We start from the raw sequence: 9019 nt of genomic DNA, 5'->3' as shown, positions 1-9019 counted from the left end.
CAATGATGATCCAATTCTATACGGCCATCGCAGAGTCTGTTCTCACCTTCTCCATCATGGTCTGGTTTGGCTCAGCCACCAAGCACGACACCTGGAGGCTGCAGCAGTGGTGTTAAGTGGCTAAAGACCTACATTAGGACTGCCTTGAGTTAATGGTCGGGAAGGTGTTCAAGACACTTCATCTAGCCTGAATGCGTATACCTCAGTTGTTACTGGTTTCATCAAGAAATGCATTGATGATTGCTTTACAACAAAGACAGATAGGGCTACCCTAACCAGGCACCTTGGATGAGCAAGGAGATTCACTCTCTGCTAAGGTCCAGATCTGAGACATTCAAGAACAATGATCTGTATTATTCAAACAAAGGCCAATTATGATATTTATATTAGTTTAGTTTAGAGACACAGTGCGTAAACAGGCCCTTCGGCCCACCTATTCCACACTGAACAGCGATACCCACACATTAACACTAATGACAATTTACACTTATATCAAGCCAATTAACCTACAAACCTGTACATCTTTGGAGTGTGGGAGAAAACCGAAGATCTCGGAGAAAACCCATGTGGTCACGGGGACAACGTCCAAACTCTGTACAGACAGCACCTGTAGTCAGGACCGAACCCGTGTCTCTGGCTTTGCAAGTGCTGTAAATCAGCAACAACTGCTGCGCCACCGTGTCACCCCGTAAGGTTTCAGGGATCCACAATAAGTTTGGGACTTATTTCAATCAAGTGGATGCCAAGCAACTGTGGCAGAGCTGTGGCAATACCATCATAGACTTCAAGCAGAAATTGCAGACAAGTCCTGGCAATAACGCATCTATACATCTCCACAGGCCTTTTACACCCATTTTGAACAGCCATACAAAGTTTCACTTCAGCGCGTTAGGGCATCCTGCACTGGCTCTCCTCCATACACCTCAGTGGCAGAATTCTTATCTGCTTTCATGAGGGTGAACTCATGGAGAGTGGTTAGTCAGGGTGGAGTCCCTGGCCAACTTCTGAAATCGTGTGCCAATCAACTGGTTATAGTCTTTACCAACATCTTCAACCTCTCACTTTAATTGTCTACTATCCCCATCTGCTTCAAAGAAACCTCCATCCTAACAGTCCCCATGAAAAGTAAACTGATCTGTCTCAATGACTACCACCCAGTAGCTCTAGCATATACCATAATAAATTGCTTTGAAAGATTGATAATGGACCACATTTGCAACAGTCTCCCCTACAATCTAGACCCCTTGCAATTTGTATCCAGGAAAATGTGTATGGAGGGCCACCTCTCACACTACATTCAGCTCCGGATCACTATGATAATAACAAAACCTAAGTCAGGATGCTGTTCAATAAGTACAGCTAAGCCTTCAATGGCATGATACTAAATGACCTCATCTCAGGACTCCTGGATATTGGCCTTGGAGCCTCCATCTAGCTTCTGGACCTCCTGACCAACACACCTCAATGTTAGAATTGGTCATAAAACATTTCCTCCACCCTTAAACTGTCAAGGCTGCTCCTCAGGGTTGTGTGCTCAGTCCTGTGTTCGGCTTCCCGGACACACGTGACCGCATGGCCAAGTAGAACTCTGACTTGATTTTTATTATTGTCGACAACACTGATATTATTGGCTTGATCAACAACAATGATGAGACGGTGTACAGGAAAGAGATTGGATAACTTGTATCATGGTGCCAGAACAACAACCGAGCCCTCAACGTCAGCACAAGGAAAGAGTTGCCCATGGATTTGATTTGATTCAATTTATTGTCATTGCACTTTTCAGGGCAACGAAATGGTTTAGCCTGCAGTCATAACATAGAATAAATAACAAACACTCAACACAGTTTAAAGTCCCAAAGTCATTGTCTCTTCCCTCCTTGCTCTCCCTCTGCGCTGAGGCAATCCAAGCCTCCGATGTTGTGACCCCGCCGGGTGATGGTAGGTAAGTCCCGCGGCTGAATCTGTGCTCCGCAAACGGGCCGGTTCAAACTCCGCGGCCCGGGGCGGTCGAAGCTGCCGTCCTCCAGTCCAGCGGACGCAGCTGTAGTTGCGGGAGCTCCGGAAAACAGAACTCGAGCTCCCGATGATGTCGTCCACTGGCCTGCGGCCGAGCCTCCGAGGCTCCAAAGTCGGGTTGGAAGTTGGGTCGCCCCGCAACCACAGCCCCGAAGTTGGCCAACCTCGCGTTGGTAAGTCCTGGCTCTGCCTCCGCAGCCTCGAGGTCGGTCGCAGTTGGAGGCCACCAGCTCCGCGATAGGCCTCAGCACCGACGGACACGGAGACAGGGGATACGGCAGGAAAGGTCGCATCCCCCCCGAAGGAAGAGTCAAAAAACATGTTAAATCCACCCCCCCCACACATACACAACTAAATAAACTGAAATAAACTGTAAAAACGGGACAAGAGAAAACAAAAAACAGGAAAGACAAACGGACTGCAGGCGAGCTGCAGCTGCAAGGCAGCGCCGCCACTTCCGGTAACTAAGAAGTTAGGGCATGATCACAATTCTGTCCTCATCAACAGAGTCACTGTAGAGATGATCAACAGCTTCAAGTTCCTTGGCATCCTTATCATCAGTGACTTTACCTGGTTCTTTCACATCAATGTTGTGACCAAAAACACACATCAGAATATTGCCTTTTTCAGGTGTTCGAGAAGATTTGACATATCCATAAAATTCTCTCAAACATCTAAGGATGTGCAATGAAAAGTATTCTGATGGGTTGTATCTCAGCCTGGAGTGGCAACTGCTCTGCTCTTGACCATCTGAACTTGCAGAAAGTGGTTGAATAAAGCCCAGTACTTCACAGGATCGTCACGTCCTTCTTCTATCGTCAAGAAAGAACTTTGTAAGAAAAAACTGCAGATGCTGGTTTAAACCGAAGGTAGACAAAAAATGCGGTGGTAACCCAGCAGGTGAGGCATCAACTCTGGAGAGAAGGAATGGGCGACGTTTCTGGTCAAGAAACTTCTTCGGACTGATGTCAGGGGGCTGGACAAAGTTAGTATGTAGTCAGAGAGAATAAGACGAGTGGGAAAACTGAGAAGGGGGAGGGGATGGAGAGAGAAAGCAAGGGCTATCTGAAGTTAGAGAAGTCAATGTTCATACCGCTGGGGTGTAAACTATCCAAGCGGCATAGACGGAGGAATTGGGAGTAGGGGATAGAGTCTTTACAGGAAGCAGGGTGGGAAGAAGTGTAGTTAAGTTCCTCCGTCAACGCCGCATCTGCGCCCAGGATGAGGCGTTCCATACCTGGGCACCGGAGATGTTTTTCGTTCTTTAGGAAACGGAGGTTCCCCTCTTCCACTATAGATGAGGCTCTCACTAGGGTCTCCTCGATATCCTGCAGCTCCGCTCTTACTCCGCTTCCCCCATTCATAACAAAGACAGAGTCCCCCTTGTCCTTAACTTACACCCCGTCAGCCGTCGCATACAGCATATAATCCTTTTTTGCCACCTCCAATGGGATCCCACTACTGGCCACAACTTCCCATCTCCACCCCTTTCTGCTTTCCGCAGAGACCGTTCCCTCCGAAACTCCCTGGTCAACTCGCCCCTTCCCACCCAAACCATCCCCTCCCCAGGTACTTTCCCCTGCAGAACACCTGCTCCTTTACCTCCCCTCTCGACTCCATCCAAGGACCCAAACAGTCTTTCCAGGTAAGGGAGAGGCTCACTTGCACCTCCTCCAACCTCATCTACTGTATCCGCTGTTCCAGGTGTCAACTTTTCTACATCAACGAGACCAAGCGCAGCCTCGGCGATCGTTTCACTGAACACCTCCGCTCAGTCCGTTTTCACCTACCTGATCTCCCGGTGGCTCAGCACTTCAACTCCCCCTGCCATTCCCAATCTGACCTTTCTTTCCTGGGCCTCCTCCATTGTCAGAGTGTGGCCCAGCGCAAATTGGAGGACCAGCAACTCATATTTTGCTTGGGTAGTTTATACCCCAGTGGTATGAACATTGACTTCTCTAACTTCAGATAGCCCTTGCTTTCTCCCTCCATCCCCTGCCCCTTCCCACTTCTCCCACTAGTCTTACTGTCTCCGACTAGATGTTTAAGAAGGAACTGCAGATGCTGGAAAATCGAAGGTAAACAAAAATGCAGGAGAAACTCAGCGGGTGAGGCAGCATCTATGGAGTGAAGGAAATAGGCAACGTTTCGGGCCAAAACCCTTCAGCAGACTGATGTGACATTGACTTCTCCAATTTCCGGTAGCCCTTGCTGGGCGAAGAAGAAAGGAAGAGGAGGACCCTCAGCCCTCTGGCTCCTCCTCTTCCTTTCTTCTTCCCGCCCCCCCCCCACCCTCACATCAGTCTCCGACTACTTTCTATCTTTGTCTTTCCCCTCCCCTGACATCAGTCTGAAGAAAGGTCTTGATCCGTAACGTCACCCATGCCTTATCTTCATGGTGTGTTGCATCAAACAGGCTGATGTTTTATCAAGAGCCTGACTTCCTGGCTGCTCCCTATTCTCTCTTCTATCACCTGGCAAAATATCCTGGTAATTGCCCTGACTTCCTGGATCGACAATAGTTTCTTCCTCTTTCCCCATAATCCAATCATTTATTTCACATCCCCATCCCACTACTCTACCTCATTTGGTTATTCCGTTATTGCACTTGTATTTTTTTACATTACTACAGATTACGCTAAAGTCTTTGCCATTTTACATATGTTGTTGTATTTATTGTTGTATCTTTCACTATAAATACTGTATACTCTTTGAGCTCCATGTGAACAAGGAAATTCATCTCACCCGGTTTTATATAACAATAAACTATTCTAAATCTGAAATTGAATCCATGCATAGATCTTTGAAAGCTCAAGGTGCAAACACCCATCCCCTGTCACCAATCCCCACCCCTCCCCAGTCTCTGGTGAAAGGAGTTTCAACCCCTTTCAAAGTCCTGTGGAATCCTAACATTTGGTAGGACCAGATCAGTTCCTGACTTACTTTCATCTCCATGCCTCAAGAATCCTCAATTCCACTCTACATTGTCAGTCCATATCATCAGATCCAAAGCGTAATCACACACGCCAAATATCACAGATCTTCATTTGGAACTTATGTAGGAAGGAACTGCAGATGCTGGTTTAAACCGAAGATAGACACAGAAAGCTGGAGTAACTCAGCGGGACAGGCAGAAGAAGGGTCTCGATCCAAAACGTCACCCATTCCATCTCTCCAGAGATGCTGCCTGTCCTACTGAGTTACTCCAGCTTTTTGTGTCTACTTTCAATTGGAACTTGGGACCAGAATACCCCTCAAAAGGTTTATGACCCTGTCCAGCCGTGGCTACTGTGTAATCTTACTGGCGTCTCCAATCATTGTCATTGGAAAGGGCTGGTCCCTCTCAGATAAGCTTGGTCAGGAGTCTTGTGTTTGTGATGACAAACAGACTCTCCCACATCCTTCCTATTAACACTGAGTATTGGTGCAGATAATGGACTGCACATACTGTGACTGGAGTTTAATTTTTTTGGTACTGTGGCACTGCTTTAGGAATACGTCTTAGGTTAATTTCATTGATGATATTTCATTACTTCAAACAATTACTTTTGAGGATGAACTCATAGATCTGTAATATTTACTTTCATTTGTTTCTGAAGATGTGTTTATTCCACTCAGGCTTTGACAATGGTCAATGCTGCATCAGCTGAGAAATACACAGCAGTATTACTGCAATATTAGGTTGCAGTATTAGTGTAGAATGAAAGAATAACAGTATAATAGAACAATATAACGTCGCAATAGCCTTCCAGCATTACAATAGTCCACCGTGATCCTTATTATGATGCTAAAAATGGATGTGAGTGCAGGGTAAGGGTCAGAAACACATCCATGAATTTTCTGGGCACCAACTATAGGATGGATGCTACCTGGGCTTGCAGGCTTGAGTTATAGGGAGAGGGTGATAGACTGAGATTTATTTCTTTGAAGCTCACAGCCTTTTTGCTAGGATAGAGGATTCTAAAGCTAGTGGGCATGCTTAAGGTGTGATGAGAGATTTAAGAGGAATCCCAGGCAATATTTTAACTCGGAGAGTAATCAGTGGTTGGAATGAGCTGCCAGAAGAAGCATAGAAACATAGAAAATTGGTGCAGGAATAGGCCATTCGGCCCTTCGAGCTAGCACCACCAGATTCAGAGCTAGTGTACAGTACAGAGACAACGAAATGCACCACCATTCAATATGATCATGGCAGGTCACCCAAAATCAGTACCCCATTCCTGCTTTTCCCCAAACAGTATCCCTTGATTCCATTAGTCCTAAGAAGCTATAGAAGCAGATATAATTACGACTTTAAAAAACATTTGGGCAGCTATATGGATAGAAAGGGTTTAGAGGATGATGGGTCAAACGTGGGCAATTGGAACGAGCCCGGTATACCAGTTTGGTAGGCATGGACAAGTTGGGCCGAAGAGCCTGTTTACAAGCTGTAAATCTGCACTACTGTGTCACCCAGGTGATGAGAAAAATTACCAGTGCAGAATCTAGTGTAGCAGCATTGCAGTTTTACAGTTACCTAAAAAGTGCAGATAATAAAAGTGCAAGAGCCACAATGGGGTTGGCTGAGAGATTGGTGCTACACCCTTAGCTAATGAAAAGATCGTTCAGTTGTCTGATAAGAGTGGGGAAGAAGCTTTTTGTGAATCATGGTTCTGCCTTCACCCGTTGCATATTCAACACAGACACATTCATCTGCATTAATAACAATGATTTCCCCCAGTGTTACACAGATGAAAATACATTCTCCTGGAGTGGACATCTCCAATCATAATCTGTAATTGCTTGTCTTTCATGATTTCCAGGTTTTTCATGCATGGGATAATATAATTTTCAATTAAATGGAGCATTGCTCATGTCATCCTGCTGCACTGAGATTGACCACCTATTACTGGCCACTCCTGGAATAACCATCTGTTCATAGTGCTACTGCCTCTGCTATAGTACTCTTTCAAGGGGCCCAGCATTGGGAAGCTGATCCAAATAAGTCCTCTGTGAAGGAAGGAACTGCAGATGCTGGTTTAAACCGAAGATAGACACAAACAACTGAAGTAACTCAATGGGACAGGCAGCATCTCTGGAGCGAAGGAATGGGTGATGTTTCTGGTCGAGACAGTCTGAAGAAGCATCTCAACCTGAAACGTCACCCATTCCATCACTCCAGAGATGCTGCATGTCCTGCTGAGCTACTCCAGTTTTTGTGTCTATCTCCAGATAAGTCCTCTGTCATATTCCATGTTGACTGTGACCTCAGCTTTCCTCAATTGTGCCAAACCTTACTCCCATCATGACCACCTGATAATCACCTCAGCCCCACTCTTGTGACCAGGCACAGATTTGGACTCCACCCCATCCAACCTGTGATCTGTGGGCATTCCCATTCAAGCCACATGTGAACTGTTGATGGCTTTGCTACTTTGTTATGTAAAATGGAGGCATTAGACAGTCAGGAAAAGCCTGGGAAGAAGAAGTGGGACAAGTTAGTGGAATGATTTAAAAACAAGGAAGAGTAGTGAAAAGTCGCATATTCAGAACCAATATAGGCAGGGATCAAGGGTGAATGGCACCATTGACAGGCTGCAGATCTTTCATTGAGTCAGCTGATTTGCTGCATATTGCAAAGAAATGAAATGGAGAACATGTTCCTGATTTTGGTGCCTCTCGCAGACATTGTGATATGTTGTTCTTCAAAATAATGCCTCTTAGCTGCACAAAGCAAATCTCACTTCCTCTCTGAAAGAGTCCCTGGCATAGATACCAAATTCTCCACACAAGCCAGCGATTCCTTTATGAAAGCCTGGCAGTGGAGGAGTTGCCTTTGGGGGAAAGGGTGATTGTCCCATTGTAGGTGCAAAATAGGAGGTCTCAGGAAAAATTTGACCTTGAGGCGAAGAGTAGGAATGCTCAGCAAATGCAGAAGTGAATCCCATTCAATTTACTTATTTCAACAAATTTACTGAATTGGAATCAGTTCTGGCACTGATATAAAGAACAAATATTTTAATGTTATGAAAAGTGGAACTCAGCAGATCAGGCAGCATTCGTGCAGTGAATGGACAGATGATATTTCAGGTCAGGATCCTTCTGCAGACTGAATGGAGTAGTAGGGAGAGAAAGCTGGCAAAGAGAGATGGGGTGGTGCAAAGCCTGACAAGTGATAGATGGGTACAGGTGAGATGGGGTGATGATTGATAGACAAAGTCTGCAAGAGAAAAGGAGACAAAAGGGTGTCATGTAAGTGCAGAAAATTCATGAAAAGAAGAGGGGGAGTGAAATGTAAAGACAACATCTGGTGGGACCACATCTGGTGAGACCACATCTGGAGTATTGTGTACAGTTTTGGTCTCCTAATTTGAGGAAGGACATCCTTGTGATTGAAGCAGTGCAGCGTAGCTCACAAGATTGACCCCTTGGATGGCGGGACCGTCATATGAGGAAAGATAGAAAAAACTAGGCTTGTATTCACTGGAGTTTAGAAGGATGAGTGGGTTCTTATAGAATCATATAAAATTATAAAAGGACTGGACAAGCTAGATGCAGGAAAAATGTTCCCAATGTGGGGCGAGTCCAGGGGCCAGAGTCTTAGAATAAAGGGGAGAACATTTAAGACTGAAGTGAGAAAAAACGTTTTCATCCAGAGAGTTGTGAATTTATGGAATTCCCTGCCACAGAGCGCAGTGGTGGCCAAGTTACTGGATGGATCTAAGAGAGAGTTAGATAGAGCTCTAGGGGCAAGTGGAGTCAAGGGATATGGGGAGAGGGCAGGCACGGGTTATTGATAGGGGACGATCAGCCATGATCACAATGAATGGCGGTGCTGGCTCGAAGGGCCGAATGGCCACCTCCTGCACCTATTTTCTATGTTTTTATGTTTCTAAGGGAGGAATATGGGTGGAATGGGACAGTGGGGAGGAGAAAGAGAGGTGATAAGAAGGAAATATGGGACTCAGGGATAGGAGATGAGCGTTCAGAGAATGTGGAAGGAGCAGGATTACCAAGATGG

Source organism: Leucoraja erinacea, chromosome 3 (assembly GCF_028641065.1).
Source record: "Leucoraja erinacea ecotype New England chromosome 3, Leri_hhj_1, whole genome shotgun sequence".
Lineage (NCBI taxonomy): Eukaryota > Metazoa > Chordata > Chondrichthyes > Rajiformes > Rajidae > Leucoraja > Leucoraja erinaceus.
This window is presented reverse-complemented; position numbering follows the sequence as displayed.